General features: G+C 43.1%; 1 protein-coding gene across 2 annotated transcripts in view; it reads left to right on the forward strand.

The window, feature by feature from the left end:
- The first annotated feature begins 707 nt into the window (after positions 1-707).
- PTPDC1 (protein tyrosine phosphatase domain containing 1) overlaps positions 708-16,790 on the forward strand; it is a 53,363-nt gene continuing 37,280 nt past the window's right edge. Inside the window, exon 1 of one of the 2 annotated variants that reach the window (XM_059141896.1) lies at positions 708-794. The gene's annotated coding sequence lies outside the window, so the exon portion shown is untranslated. Of the gene's footprint in view, positions 795-854; positions 904-16,790 lie in introns of those variants that run through there. The other variant, XM_059141897.1, reaches the window with a different exon arrangement.

Consider the following 16,790-nt stretch of genomic DNA (forward strand, 5'->3'; position numbering starts at 1 on the left):
GGAGTTCATCAGGAAAACACACGTAAAGCAGCTAGTACGGGGTCAGCCCCAGAACACGCCCTCGCCCAGGACGGAATCCAGCACGTGCCGGGGAAGGGCTTGTGCGTGCTGAGCTGCGAGATCCGGGACCGAACAAGCTGCCCCACGAGACCCAGCGACCCGCTGCTCGTCTGTCGACCGCATCCTTCCCTGCTTTTCTGGAAGATCTCCCTGAGGGCAGACACGTGCTCGGACGCCCTTTCCCAGCTAAGTGGAGGCTGCCAGGCGGGGCTTCCGCAAGGCCGAGCTCCCAAGTCTCGCCCCAGATCCGCGGTGGGAAGCGCGGCCGCGAGGCCCGCGCGGAGACAGCCCGGGGCCCGGGGTCCGGGGGGCCCTGGCTGACCCTTCCTCTCAGGAGGGAGAGAGGCCGCCTTGCGGTAAGGCTCGGGCCGGGCGTCCCCGGGTTCTGTGCCACGGTCCCGCGTGTCAGCAGCAGGTGCGGGGCCGAAGCCCGGACCCCCGCCCCTTCCTTTCGGCCGCCGCCCCGCCGCCGCCGGCTTTGAAAGCGCGCAGAGTCGCTGGCGGCCTCCCGGGCCGCCTTGGGCTGCCATTGGCTGGTGAGTGTCACGTGCGGCGGTGCGCGGCGGCGATTGGCTCGGGGTGGCGGCGAGGGCGGGGCGGCGAGCGCGGCCCGGGAGCGACTCTCGGCCCTGGCGCCGGCGGCCGCGGGGGCGGGAGCGGGCGGTTGAGGGGGGAGCTGGGGGCGCGGCGCGGGGCGGCGGCGCCGGCGGCTGCGGAAGCGTCCTCTCTGCGCGGTGAGTGCGGCAGGGCGCGGAGGGCGGGCCGGTGGGCCTGGCGGGTCTCGGGAGAGATGGAGGTCGGCGCTGTGCCGCCCCGGCCGCGTCCGCCGCGGGTGGAAAGCGGGTGAGGAGCAGGGGGGGCTGACGTGGGGCGGGGGTCGTTCCGCCATCGGCTCCCGGCGAGCTGACGCCGGGATGGAAACCCAAGCCCGCCGTCTGCCGCCCCGGAGCACCCTGCGCGCGACCCCGCCGCGGGCGCCTTGGGACCGCGCCGCCCCTCGGCCCTGGTGCTGGGCCCTCACGTGCAGGGGCTCCCTGGTGTGGGTGTCCTCAGATGCGGGGGTCTCCGGTACGGAGGCTCCCCAGGTGTGGGTGTCCCCAGGTGTGGGTGTTCCCAGGTGCGGAGACCCCTACGTGTGGGTGTTCTTAGCTGCCGAGGTCCCCAGGAGCGGGGATCCCCAGGTGTGGGTGTCGCCAGGTGCAGGGTGCCCCCAGGTGTGGGTGTCCTCGGGTGCGGGGACTCTCCCCCTCGAGGGTCCCGAGGTGCAGGCACCCCAGAAGCGGGGACCTCCAGGTGCCCGCGGGGGTGCCACGCCGGCGCTCAGGGGCTGCATCTCTCCCCTGGCCTGGCGGGGACGCCGCCGCGGGCCTTGCGGGGGTCCTGAGAGGGCGCGCTAGGTCTGGGAAAGCGCTCTCGGGGTGCTCCCCGCCTCCCTTCCCTCCAGGGTGCGTGGCGCCTCCTTCCACGCTCCTCTGACCCTCACAGAAAAATCCAGGCCCCAGGCGGCTCTCTTCAAGTTCGCGTCAGACCGCAGCCCTGGAAGCCACTGCTCACCCGAGGCCGCCCGTCTGGCTCAGACATTTGCGCGCCCTGCCGCGTCGCTCTGCTGTAACCAACAGTCTCCTTCAGGGTCACAGGAGAGTGTCAGCCAGAAATCTGGAAACGGGGGCGCCTGCCTGGCTCAGTGGGTTGAGCCTCTGCCTTTGGCTCAGGTCATGACCTCAGGGTCCTGCGGGGAGCCTGCTTCCTCCTCTGCCTGCCTCTCTCCTACTTGTCATCTCTGTCAAATAAATGAATAAAATCTTAAAAAAAAAAAAAAAAAAAAGAAATTTGGAAATTATCCTGAGGACAGACACTAAATTACGGTTTTCTTTAAGGCACATCTCATCCTTTTTGCCAACGAAAAATGCCTCAGAATCGGAAGATTTTCTTTAGCTTTGAAGTAAGCTGTGCAGTAGGTGTGAAAATGTACACGTTGGGGTGTCTCTTCTCTAGTGGCTTCAGCTGTTCTTTCTCACATCGCTTCAGTCTTACCAAGAGATACATTGAATCATTTAGTCTACTCACCTTTTCTAAAAAGTTGAATAATCAAAATTTTTCTTTGCAGATATAAACTCTGTCTTTTAATGCGCTTAATGTGTTGTTACTGGAAAAAAAACAATAGGTTATTTTTTTCTGGTTCCTGTGAGGCAGCACGGAGTAGAGGAAATAATGCGGGTTTGGGTTTAAGGAAGAACTGATCTTCTAATCTCAGTTCCAACACTTGCTTGACTTTGGGCCTTGGAATGCCTGGAGGATTCTCACTTTGCTCATCTTGAAGATGGGGCAGTGTCTCCAGGGTTTTATCTGAGACAGTGGGTAGAAAACCCTTGGAGAATACTAAGACGACTGTTTTTCTACTGTTCTCTTTCTCCTTCACTGTTTTTAGGGCAGATTTGTGAGTTCCAATCGTGCTATAATATTCAATGTCATTTTCATTTTCAAAACATATGCAATTTATTTTTGAGAATCTACTCTGTGTGAGGCAGTAAAAAAATCCATAAAAATAATAAGGAGCCACCTTTTATATTTTTCATAAATTAGAGGGCATGGACTATTAAACTCCTAATCACTTTCCTTTCTATGACTAAAATCACCCATTTGTTAGTAAATACATAGGAACACTTTTTAGTATCTGGTCTTATGTTAAGTGGAGGGGATATATGGATGAGGAAGGCAAAGAAGGTCCCTGATCTTACAGAAATAGGGGGGAAAAACCAATAAAACAAGGTAATTGCAGATTGAACAATAAAACTGTACAGCCTCTGAATGTTAACATGAGGAGGAACTGTGTTTCTCACTGAGTTTAATTTGTAACAAAATAGTGGTTGGAAAATTCTAAAAACTCTTGAATCTCAATTAAGGTTGTAACAAGTACTTTGTGTGGGATGCCTGGGTGGCTCAGATGGTTAAATGTCTGCCTTAGGCTCAGGTCATGATCTCAGGATCTGGGATCTAGCCCCACGCTGGGCTCCCTGCTCAGAGGGGAGTCTGCTTCTCCCTCTCCCTCTGCCTCTCCCCTTGCTTGTGCTCTCTCTGTCTCTCTTTCTCTCTCAAATGAATAAAGTTTTAAAAATCTTTTTTAAAAATTGCAATTAAAAATATAAAAGTAGCTTTTGTGTTAGAAAATAGGAAACTCTAGGAAAATAAATGAGCACAACTGAAGATTTTTAGGTCTGAAGTATTTTTATAGTTGATCTAAGAGACGTAACTTATGCTTGTTCCATAAAAATGTCAATGCTTTGGGGCGCCTGGGTGGCTCAGTGGGTTAAGCCGCTGCCTTCGGCTCAGGTCATGATCCCAGGGTCCTGGGATCGAGTCCCGCATCGGGCTCTCTGCTTAGCAGGGAGCCTGCTTCCTCCTCTCTCTCTGCCTGCCTCTCCGTCTACTTGTGATTTCTGCCTGTCAAAAAAAAAAAAAAAAAAAAAAAAAAATGTCAATGCTTTGATAGTTCTTTGGCTTAATTTCTAAGAAGTTATAATGTTATTCTCTCTCGGAAATCATTTCCTTTAATGTCCATTAGAATGGACACCTAGAAAATTGTAACCCCAAAAATCTATCTTTGTGGTCTCTAAAATTATCTTTTTAAAAAAAAATATTTTATTTGTTTATTTAACAGAGATCGCAAGTAGGCAGAGATGCAGGCAGGCAGAGAGGAGGAAGCAGGCTCCCTGCTGAGCAGAGAGCCCGATGCGGGGGCTCTCCATCCCAGGACCCTGAGATCATGACCCGAGCCGAAGGCAGAGGCTTTAACCCACTGAGCCACCCAGGCGCCCTTCTAAAATTATCTTGTTAGAGGTTTATTTATTTATTTTAGAGAGCATGTGAGCAAGGGTAGGGGCAGAAGGAAAGGGAGAGAAGCAGGGTCTCTGGATCTTTTTACTGGAGAATGGTATTAAAATCCAGGATTTGCTCTGATGTGCTCATTGCTACTGGGCTGTCATTGTTTTTAGATCCTATGAGTGAGAAGAGCTAGGAAATAAACATATGTATATTTATTTACCTGTGTGTGCATACATTTCTATTATTTTTACTTTTACTCATCAGTTTCTGTAGTAAGCTAAATAGAAGTTCCCAATGATGTCTCAGACTCTCATTCAGAACTCCACAGTTCATTCTAGCCTTTGCCCCTTTACTTACCGGTTATCTGTAACCTCCCACTCCCAGCAGTGAAAAACCTGGCTTTTGCCATTCACCATGTTTTTACTTATTTTTTCAGCCCCATTATATGTGTTCACTATCAAAATCATTAACCAGCACCTCCATGAGAAACAGTGTTTCAACTCTAGTGGGAAGGTATAGTTCCTTTTGTTTTGTCTTTCAGTTTCCAGTCTTTTCCAAACTACACAGGTCCCTTTCTCCTGTGGGTTTATGTCATATATTTATATATTTGAAATACAATTAAATTCTTTTTTTAAAAAAGATGTATTCATTTATTTGAGAGAGAGAGAAAGCGAGCATGTGCACACATGAGCAAGGGAAGGGCAGGGCTGGAGAGAGAGAATCTGAAGCAGTCTCCACGCTGCATATGGAGCCTGACTCAGGTTCAATCCCATGGCCCTGAGACTGGCCTGAGCTGAAATCAGGAGCTGAACACTTAACTGACTGAGCCACCCGAGTGTCCCATAATACAATGAAATTCTTTTGTCATAGTCTGCCTTCCCCTTCTCTTCACTCCACAGTTGATTTTTTAATTTGCATTTTAAAATATTGCATTAAAGGGCGCCTGGGTGGCTCAGTGGGTTAAGCCGCTGCCTTCGGCTCAGGTCATGATCTCAGGGTCCTGGGATCGAGTCCCGCATCGGGTTCTCTGCTCAGCAGGGAGCCTGCTTCCCTCTCTCTCTCTCTCTGCCTGCCTCTCCATCTACTTGTGATTTCTCTCTGTCAAATAAATAAATAAAATCTTTAAAAAAAATAAAATAAAATATTGCATTAAAGTTTATTCTTCATGCTCTAAAATAGTTCTGGGGGTTTTGACAGATGGATAGCATCACGTATCCATCACTGTAGCTGCCTTCTGAATGGTACTACCGGGCCGCACTCATTCCCACCAGCAGGGAAAGAGGGTTCCTGTGGCTCTCCATCATGACAGCATTTGATATTGCTGGTTTTCTTGAGTTTTTGTTTTTTGTTATTCTAGTAGATGTATAATGGTATATCATTATGTTTTTAACTAGCTTCCCCGAAATGAGAATCTTTTTATATGCTTATTTTCATCTGTAGATCTTTAATAAGGTATCTGTTCAGATCTTTTGCCCATTTTTTTTGTTTCATTAAAGTAAAATAACAAGGTTTTATTTTTAATTTCAAAGTAAAGCTCAAACAATACAGAAGTGTATAAAGGAATAAAATAAGACAAACACTTGCTTTCTTGGTCCAAATGTAAATCTTTTAAAACTGGTGTTAGCCGATTGACCCGTGTGCTGCCAGTTTCGCCCTATGTTTCTAATTCACAAATGCATTTTTCTATCATTTTGAAAATTTGTAGTGATAAATGTAGCTAGACTAAAATTATTACCCTGCATTTGCTTTTGTTTTTTAACTTATCACTGTATTACAGTCAATTTTCCAGCTCAGTACATGTAAACCTAACTTGGTGGAAACATAACTGGTTTGTATTCCATGAGAAATATTAGAATGTGTTAGAATTTGCACAACCATTTCTTACTCTCAAAAGAATTCAAATTAATACCAGTTTCTTTTCTATAAGAAAAATACTACAGCAACCACAATTTATAAACACTGATGGCCTTTCAGGTTTTTGTCTTAAATAGAAATACTATATGTAGATACCTATATTATCTCTAATTACCCAACCAATATATGAGCAGGAAACAGTAGTAGTTAGTCCTCCTGCAAATGTTAAATTCATCTTCTCTCTATCCTGGAACCTGTCCTTCCTGCCACCATGTTCTCCTTCCCACCCCCGCCCTCTCCCCTTACCCTCTCTCTCATTGTGCCAATTTGGAAAAATTGAGTTTTCTTATTATTCAGCCTTAAAAGTTCTTGAAATATGCACTGGGTGCATGTCCTTTATCAAATGTGGGATTTGCAGATATTTTCTCCCAGTGTGTCTTCTCATCCTCTTCAGTGGCTTTCACAAAGTTCAGGGTTTTCATTTTAATTAAATCCAACTTGAAAGTTTCTTTGTTCATAAATTTGCTTTTGCTTTGTACTTAAAACTCATCACCAAACCCAAGATCATGCAGATTTCCCCCTGTGTTTTCTTCTAGAAATTTTATAGTGTCTGCATTTTACATATAGGTCAGTGATCTGTTTCGAGTTAATATTTGTGTGAGGTTTAGTTTCTTGCCTATGTACTTCCAGTGTCTGGCATCAATTGTTGAATGGCTGTTTTTTCTCTATTGATTTGTCTTGGCACCTTTGTCAAAATGGACTGTGTTTTTGTGGGTCTGTTTCTAAGCTCTGTTATGTACCGTTGATGGATGAGTCCATTCTTTTGCCCCTTTGTGGTCATTGCTTTATGTAAGTCCTGAAATCAGGTAGTATGAGTCCTCCAGCTTGGTTCTCCTTTTCTAGAATTGACTTGGCTGTTCTCATACCTTTACTTGTTCATATAAATGTTAGAATAAGGTTAAGTATGTTTCCAAAAAGCTGGCTGAGACTTCAGTAGGAATTGCATGAAGCTAAGGGAGAATTGACATCTTTAGTATGTTGGGTCTTCCGATTCAAGAACGCTGATTCTGTACATTATTTTGTTACCTCTGCACCTAGGAACTTCATTTTGGGGACTGCTATTATAAATGTGTTGTTTTTTAAAATTCATATTCCGGGGCACCTGGGTGGCTCAGTGGGTTAAGCCGCTGCCTTCGGCTCAGGTCATGATCCCAGGGTCCTGGGATCGAGCCCCACATCGGGCTTTCTGCTCTGCAGGTAGCCTGCTTCCTCCTCTCTCTCTGCCTGCCTCTCTGCCTACTTGTGATCTCTGTCAGATAAATAAAGAAAAAATCTTTAAAAAATAAATAAATAAATAAATAAAATAAAATTCATATTCCAAGTATTCATTGCTGGCATATAGAAAAGCAGTTGACTTTTAGATCACGATCATGTACTTTTCAACTTGGCTAAATTCACTTATTATGTACAGGAATTATTTGGTAGATTCTTTGGGGTTTTCTGCATAGACAGTTATGTTGTTTGTGAATAAAGACAGTTGTATTTCTTTTGTGTACCTCTTATTTTTTTTTTTCCTTGTGTGATTATACTAGCTAGGACTTTTATTATGAAGTTGAATTAGAAGTGGTGAGAGAGGACATCCTTGCCTCATTTAGGGAGAAAACTTACCTCACTATTTAATATGATGTTAGCTGTGATTTTTAAAAATAGTCTTAATATATTAAGGAAGTTCCCTTCTAAGTTTTTTGAGAGTTTTTATCATGAATGGGTTTTGAACTTTCTGCTGCATATATTAATATAATCCTATCTTTTTTATTTTTTAATTTTATTATTATTATTTTTAAAGATTTGATTTATTTGACAGAGAGCAGGAGAAAGCACAAGCAGGGGGAGGTGTGTGGGGGGCAGCGGGGAGGCACGCTCCCCAGGTCATGAGCTAAAGGCAGACACTTAACTGACTGAGCTGCAGAATCCCAATCCTGTCTTTTTTTCATTGAGTCCATTAATATGATGAATCACATTGATTGCTTTACAATGTTGAATCAGCCTTGCATTGGAATTAACCCCATGTGATCATGATGTTTTGCCCTTTTCATGTAGTCAGTTTGTTGGATTCAGCCTGAGCCAAAGGCACATGCTTAACCAACTGAGCCACCCAGGTGCCCCTCATTTCCCTCTTTTCATCGACATCTTTCCCCCAAAGCAGCGCTGGTTCCGAGTCAGGTTTTCTGTATTTAGTGGCTTTGTCCCTTGGTGCCAGGGAGGACTTTCCCTGGTTGTCCTGTCCTATATCAGAGGGAAGGTGCTTAGCATTTGGAAAGCACTTAAGGCCATAGTTGAGTAACAAGGAAGGTGAGGAGGGAGAAACTCTCAGGTATTTCCCATCTAAATTCTGTCTTCTCAAGGTTGTAAGTATTGGAAATCATCTTGAAGCATGAGCTAGTGTCACCTTATTGGGCACATCGTTTTTGCAAAAGTTTAACAGGCAATAAAAGGCAAAACTTGGGGCACCTGGCTCAGTTGGTGGAAGGTCCAACACTTGATCTCAGGACCTGATTTCAGGTTTGTGAGTTCAAGCCCTCATGTTGCATGTGGAACCTATTTTTAAAAATGCAAAACTTAAAAATAATTATACACAACAGAAAAAGTAATATGGCAACTACAAATTATATTATGGTCTCCACACATGTTCCCAGCAGAGACTCCGTGACACCATCAGTGAGTGCAACAAACTCTGAGCACTGAGGATGGTGGACACAGGGTAAGTGTCATAGCGCCCGCCGACAAGGCAGATCTGCTGAAGCTCCTGCCCAATAAAAGGGGTTCCCTGATGCGGGGACATTGGAGAGGGGTCCCCAGGTAGGGATTCTCTTTCTCACGGAATTTTAGCCACACGAGAAGCAGTGGCCTGTCTACAAGGGAATGTTTTGGTCCGGTGACCAAACATACAGACCACGACGGAAATGTCTGTCTGTCCCTGAGATAGGGAGGCTGCAGGGGATCCCCTTGGCAAACTGGAGTGGCCCAGCAGGTGCTCCAGAGTCTGGGAGCAGAGCAGTTTCCCCCGAACTGGGCTCGGAATGGGTGGGACAAGCAAAGTAGGCACTTTCTGTGGCCCTATTAGCTCTTCCCTCCCCAGTACTGGTTTGTGAATGCTGTTACGGTGTCAGGAGATCAGTGGTTTAAAGCATGTACAGTGGTAAGTACTGGGAATTTTGGAACTTCTGGTGGACAGATTGTTATTTGGCCCAAACCAGAGTTCTCCCTTTTAATCAAACCAACAATTATTAGATTTACAATATTGTTTTTCCTTTTCTGGGGCCAATTTTTGAGATCTTGGGTTAGTTTTTCCAAATTATCATTTATTATCAAATTAATTAGAATTATAATAATTATCAAATTATTCCTTTGGCCCATGATAGAGGTCTGCCTGTTGGTTTCCTTGAGAGCAGCTCCCCCTCACCCAAAATATAAGTGAGGTGGTTTCCTTTGGCCTCCAGGGAGTCATATGCAGAATGTCCAGGAATGTTAATAATGGCCAGAGCAGCCAGTGGAAATATGTCATGTAATAAATTTTGGATATAGCCATTTAAAATTTTATCTCCATTGAAGGTAAACCTCACTGTTTCTATAGTATTTCAAAGTCAAGAGTTGCTGGAAAGCATACCAGCTCTTGATGTAAATGCTTGTTATTTTACCCTTGGCTAGGGTATCAAGTCAGGGTATAATTCAGCCTGTTTGGCTGAAGTAGCCAAAGGTAAACGTGCTGCCTCAGTGACTTCAAAGGGAGTTCCCCTGGCCGACCCAGCACGATATTTAACAGTTTCCCTTTAAATAAGAACCATCAGTAACCCATTAAAAATCTGCATTTGATCTGCAGAGAAATTCCTGTAAATTGTCACAGGGTGTCAAAAGGTGATCTGTCAGCATTAAGCAGTCACGAGGGAGGGGAGAAGTGTAACAGGGTTAAGTCTATGCAGTGAGGAAGAGTAACATGGGCAGCATTTAGCAGGAGGATGTCAGGAGGTGAGGTGACGGGCTGAAAATCACTGAGTGTGAGGAGAATTCAGGAGGGCTTCTACTGCATGGGGCAGGTTAGAGGGGACCCTGTGACTGTTTCTGCAGTGGCCTTGACTACGAGGGCAGCGGCAGGAATGGCTGGGAGGCGAGGGGGGTTATACTCGAGCCATAGTCAGGGTCCCGTTGTTGGCTGTAATGCCCTACAGGGCGATGAGGGTCCCCAGTGGGGTGAGCGCTCCAGGGGGCATTCCTTCCTTCTCACAGACAAAGAGGAGAAAGGGAAGTTGATGGTTAAGATGTCCAAAGGCAGGGGCCTTATTAGGCTTTTCCTTGAAGTCGCAAAAGCTCTGTCATTCTGATCTTTCCAAATAACAGGGTCAGGTTTGTTGATTTTTCAGTAAAGCAATAGAGGTTGAGCTGTAGGAGAAAGTTTGGGATCCAGTGTTGACGGCAGTCAGCTAGTCCAAGAAAACCTCGTCATTGGGGTTCAGTTTTAGGTTTAGGCATGTTCAGGAAGCCTCAAGGTCTCCCTGGATCCAAATCTAGTCCTGGTCCCGAGATCAGGGGCTCTGAGTATCCAACCTGAGTTTGAACACACTGCAGTTTTTCTTCGGAGGTTTTATGTCCCTTTAAAGGCAAAAGTTTTAACAGATGAACATTCCCTTCCTGTGAAGAGTCTGAGAAGCGGAGCAGAAGAGCTGATCATTTCCATCCTGGAACAAAGTAGAGCCTGCAGAAAACCTTCTGTCGTCCGAATCAGCTTTTAAGGTTTATAACAGTAAGAAGGACTCTGAGAAGTCCCAGGGCATAACTGTCCAGATGGATCTTAATTCTTCCTAAGTGAAAGCAAAAAGATTTTGGCTATCCTTATCTACTAGAATACTAAAAAAATGCACTGCATAGATCAGTTACAGTGAACAATTTGGTTTCAGTGGGGTTGGGTGTCAGTATGTGAGGTATTAGAACAGCAGGGTGCTGAGGGATACCGGTGGTATTTGTTGCTCAGGTTCCTGACAGAGCTTCATCCTCAGCCACTGAGTGTTCTTACAGGTGAGCTAGAGATACTACAGGGTCTGGTGCCGGAGATAATGAGGCCCTGATCCTCGTGATCTTCTATGATGGACTTGATAACTTGAAGGGCTGCTTTACTTATGCAGTATTGGCTGGTTCTGGGGAGAGATTCGGAAGAAAGTACACTGTGGATTCTGCCAATATCTGTTGGAGATTTTGCCCGTAAGGAGAATGGCAGCTGATCTAATCGGGACAAATGGTTAGTGTCTTTGGAATCAGTTCCAATTAGCTCAGCGATGGAGCAGAGAAGAGATGCTGAAGGGGCATTTGATTTACTTCATGTAAATGGAGTTACCTGCATGTACTGTTCTCTGTCTGCCTTGTTTTCTTTAGTAATTTATTTTATCTTGCTTTTGCATCTTTGTCAAAAATCAGTTGTCCTGCAGGTGTGGGTGTATTTTTGGAGCTTCTTTTTTGTCCCATTGCTCCATTTATCTGGCTTTAAGCTCCTACTTCACTGTTTTTATTACTGCTGTTGGAAGTTAAGTAGTGTTAGATGGACAACTTTTTCTTCTTTTTCAGTGGTGTTTTGGCTACAGGGGATCCTTTGTATTTCCATATGTTTCGTGATTGGCTTTCAATTTCTACAAAAAGCTTTATGGGATTTTGGTTGGGATTGTGATGGCTCTCTTGGTCATTAGGGAGAAAACTGGTATCTTAACTAGTCTTCTGAACTATGAACACGGTAGATCGAGCCCCTCCCCACCCATTTTTCTTAGTAGTGCTTTATCGTTTTCAGTATACAAGCTTATCTCTTTTTTCGGATATATCCCTAAATACTTCATATTTTTCCATGCTAATGTGTGTTTTTAATTTTAATTTTGTTATTTGTCCTCATTGTATAAGAATGTGATCAATTTTTATATATTGATATGTATACCATAGCCCTGCTAAATTGGCTTACTATTTCTTTTTTTTTAAAGATTTTATTTGTTTATTTGACAGACAGAGATCACAAGTAGGCAGAGAGGCAGTCAGAGAGAGAAGGGGGAAAGCAGGCTCCCTGCTGAGCAGAGAGCCCAATGTGGGGCTCGATCCCAGGACCCTGAGATCATGACCTGAGCCGAAGGCAGAGGTTTTAACCTACTGAGCCACCCAGGTGCCCCTTGGCTTACTATTTCTAATAGGTTTTTTTGTGGATTGCATCAGATGTTCTATGTAGATAATATGTCATCCTTGAATAAACATAATTTTACTTTTTCCTTTCCAGTATGAAAGTCCTTTACTTTTTCTCGTATTATTGCTCTGGCCTCCATAGTGTGTTAAATAAAAGTGACAAGACTGGATGTGCTTGTCTTGGGGAAGATACATTGAGTTGAACAAAATCTCAACATATCAAAAATTTGTGGGCCTGGGGCGCCTGGGTGGCTCAGTGGGTTAATAAGCCTCTGCTTTCAGCTCAGGTCATGGTCTCAGGGTCCTGGGATTGAGCCCCACACCGGGCTCTCTGCTCAGCAGGGAGCCTGCTTCCCCCCACCTCTCTGCCTACTTGTCATCTCTGTCAAATAAATAAATAAATCTTTAAAAAAAATCTGTGGGCCCTCTAAAGCAGTGCTGAGAGAAGGTACGAGGATGGTTCAATATTTAAAAATCATTCAGAGTATCCACTGTGTCAACAGGTTAGAGACAAAAATCATATATGTATATCAATTGATGAAGAAAAGCATTTGGCGCAAACAGTGATACATTATTAAAAACTCTCAGAAAATTAGGAGTAGAGGGAACTGATTCAACTTGAAAAGAGCATTTTTAAACAGTTTGTAGAAATAAAACTATACTTTAATTCAAGCTACAGAAATGAAATTGGGTTTATGTATCAATCTTCTATCTTGCCAACTTGCTGAACCTGCTTATCAGTTCTGTATTTTTTTTCGTCAGTTCCTTAGAACTTTCTCAATACAACATCCTATCTACAAGTAGAAATAGTTTTACTTGTCAGTACAGAAGTCTTTCACTCCTTGTTCTTCCGTTATCGCACTGACTGAAGCGTCCATTACAATGTTCAGTAGATATGGTCAGAGTGCACATCCTTACCTTATTCATGATCTTGGGAAAAAGCCCTCCATCTTTCTGTGAATCATGATGTTAGTGGTGGATTTTTCATAGGTGCCCTTTATCAAGTTGAGGAAATTCCCCTCCTACTGCTAGTTTATTGAATATTTTTACTGTGAGAGAATGTTGGATTTTGTCAGGTGATTTTTCTGTCTGTTGAGATGATCGCATGGATTTTGTTTTTATTATTGATACATTACATTGATCTTAATATTGATATGTTACATTGATTTTTGAATGTTAAACTAACCTTGCATTCCTGAGATAAATTCCACTTGCTCATGGTGTGTATATATACTTTTCTATATGCTGTTGGATTCAGTTTGCTAACACTGAGGATTTTGCCTCTGTATTTAAAAGAGACATTGGTCAACAATTTCTTTTCCTGTGATAGCTTTCTCATTTTAGTATCAGTGTAATACTGTACTCATAAAATGAATTATGACATGTTCCCTCCTCTTCTATATTTTGGAAGAGTTTGAAAAGTGTTGGTATTAATTCTTTTTTAAATGTTTGGTAGAACTCACCAGTAAAACCGTCTGGGCTTGGTTTTTCTTTGTGTGAAGTTTTTGAAATTATTTAATTTCTTTACTTGTTATAGATCTGTTCAGATTTTTCTATTTCTTATTTTTTGGTAGTTTCTGTTTATGTAGTAATTTATTTCATCTTATGTTTTTTTTTTTTGCATAGTTTTCTTCATAGTATTTTCTTATCCTCTTTATTTCTATAAGGTTAGTTATAGTGTCCCTTTCTACTCTTTTTTTTTTTAATTTTTATTTATTTATTTGACAGAGAAAGATCACAAGTAGGCAGAGAGGCAGGCAGAGAGAGAGAGAGAAGGAAGCAGGCTCTCTGCCGAGCAGAGAGCCTGATGCGGGACTCGATCCCAGGACCCTGAGATCATGACCCGAGCCGAAGGCAGCGGCTTAACCCACTGAGCCACCCAGGCGCCCCAATGTCCCTTTCTACTCTTTAATAATGTTTCTTCTTGGTTAGTCTAGCTAAAAATTTGCCAATTTTCTTGATCTCTATTAAAAAACCAAATTTTGTTTTTTTAATAGATTTTACTTATTTGAGAGAGACTGAGCAAAAGAGAGAGAGAGAAGGAAGAGGGTGAGGGACAGAAGAGTAGAGAGAAGCAGACTCACTGTTGAGCAGGGAACCCAGCAAGGGGCTGGATCCCTGAACTCCAGGGTCATGACTTTAGCCAAAGGCAAGCACTGAGCCACCCAGGCACTCCTGGGAAGAATCAAATTTTGGGTTTGTTGATTGGCTCCATTATTTTTTGTCCTCTTTCTTTTATTTATTTCCTCTCTACTCTTTTTAATTTCCTACTTTCTGCTTACTTGGGTTCATTTTATTCTCTTTTTCCCGTTACTTAGGGTGAAATGGTAGATTATTGATTTAAGTTTTCTTCTTTCTTTCTAAGAAGGTACTTTGTATGTTTTAGTTCTTTTTAATTTGTCGAGGTTTGTTTTATGACTTAGCATATGGTCCACTATGAAGAATATTCTTTTTTTAAAAAAATACATACATATATAATTTTTTATAAACATATAATGTATTTTTATCCCCAGGGGTACAGGTCTGTGAATCGCCAGGTTTACACACTTAAAAAAAGGTGTCAAAATAGATACCAAGTAAGCAGTAACCTAAATAGAGCCAAGATGGCTATATACTGTATAGAATAGAGTAAGACAAAAATTGTTACTATAACCCCACCCCCCTCTCCCAAACCCCCTCCCCCCAGCAACCCTCAGTTTGTTTTGTGAGATTAAGATGAAGAATATTCTTTGTGCACTTGAGAAGAATGTGTATTCTGCTCTTGTTGGGCTTAAAGTGTTCTGTAGATGTCTGCTACAACGAGGTAGTTTATAGTATCCTTTAAGTCTTCTGTTTATTTGCTGGTCTGTTTGTTATTGAAAGTGGAATGCTGAAGTCTCCAGCTATTTCTGTTGCTCTGTGTATTGCTGTCTTCAGGTTTTCAGTTCTACTGTGTGTATTTTGGGGTTCTGTTCTTTTTCTTTTAAGGTTTTATTTGTTTGAGAGAAAGAGAAAGCACGAATGGGGGAAGGGGCAGAGGGAGAGGGAGAGGGAGAAGCGGACTCCCGGCTGAGCGGGGAGCCCAACACAGGCCTCCATCCCAGGACCCTGGGATCATGACCTGAGCTGAAGGTAGATGCTTAACCGACTGAGCCACCCAGGCGCCCTGGAGTTCTGTTCTTAGGTGTATGGATATTTAGTCATTATATCCTACTGGTGAATTGATTTCTAACCATTGTAAAATGTCCTTATTGTGTCTATAGTAACAATTTTTGTCTTACTCTATTCTATACAGTATATAGCCATCTTGGCTCTATTTAGGTTACTGCTTACTTGGTATCTATTTTGACACCTTTTTTTCTTTCAGCCTGTGTCATTGACTCTAAAGTGTGGTTTTGTAGACAGCATATATTCAGGTCATTTTTAGATTCAAATGGAATCCAATTTATATTTTTCTTTATGCTTTTGTGTCCATTTTTAAAAAGTCTTTATTTTTTTAGGGAAGTTTTAAGTTTACAGCAAACTAGAGAGGAAGGGACGGACATTACCCATATATCCCCTGCCCACACACATGCACATGTGATCAACCTCACGCACCAGAATGGTTCCTTCGTTACCAATGATGAACCTACATTGACACCTCATGGTTACCCAGACTGCTTACCTTAGAGATCACTCTTCATGTTCTGTGGATTTGGACATCCTGTAGATTTGGACAAATACATAATGACTTTATCCATCATTATAATACTCAGAACATTTTCACTGCCCTAAAAATCTCTGCTCTGCCTATTAATCGCTCCCTCCTTCCCCCAGCCCCACTGATCTTTTTATTGCCTCTGTAGTTTTGCCTCTTTCGGAATGTCATATATTTAAGTCATATATCATGTAGCCTTTTCAGATTGGCTTCTTTTACTTAGTGACAGGTTTTGAAGATTTCTCTGTCTTTTCATGGCTTGGTAGCTCACTTTTTTTAGTGCTGAATAATATTGTATTATTTTAACGTACCATAGTTTATCTATTCACCCATTGAAGAGAATCTTAGCTGCTTCCAAGTTTTATGAATAAAGCTGCTGTGAACATCTATGTGCAAGTTTTTGTGTGGACATAGTTTTCAACTCCTTTGGAAAAATAGAAATGCAATTGCTGGATTGTAGAGTATATTTAGTTTTCTAAGAAACCACCAAACTGCCTTCCAAAGTGACTGTACCAGTCTGCATTCTCACCCACAGTGTATGAGAATTCCTGTCGGCTCCACATCCTCATCAGCATTTGGTGTTGTCTTTGCTCCACAGTTTTGTTGTTCCAGTAGGTGTGAAGCTGTATCTCAGTGTTTTCATTTGCATCCTGGTGGCATATTATGTGAAGCATCTTTTCACATGCTTATTTTCCATCTGTATATCTTCTTTGGTGAGGTGTCTGTTACGGTCTTGGGCCCATTTCTGCAATTAGGTTGTTTGTTCTCTTACTGTTGAATTTTAAGAGGTTTTTTTTTGTATATTTTGGATAACAAGTCATTATCAGATTTGTCTTTTGCAAATATTTTCTCCCAGTCTCTGGCTTATCTTCTCATTCTCTTGACATTGTCTTTGCAGAGCAGAATTTTTAAATCAAGTCCAGCTTATTAATTATTTTCTTCATAGGTTGTGCCTTTGGTGTTGTATCTAAATGGGCATTACTACACACAGGGTCATCACAGTTTCTCCTGGGTTACCTTCTAGGAGATTTGCAGTCTTACATTTTATGGTTAAGTCTGCCATCCATTTGAGTTAATTTTCATCAAGAGCGTAAGGTCTGTGTCTAGTTTATTTTTTATGTGGGTGTCCAGTTGTTCCAGCACCATTTGTTGAAGAGACTGTCTTTGCTCC

This window comes from Mustela lutreola, chromosome 12 (genome assembly GCF_030435805.1).
Source record: "Mustela lutreola isolate mMusLut2 chromosome 12, mMusLut2.pri, whole genome shotgun sequence".
Taxonomy (NCBI): domain Eukaryota; kingdom Metazoa; phylum Chordata; class Mammalia; order Carnivora; family Mustelidae; genus Mustela; species Mustela lutreola.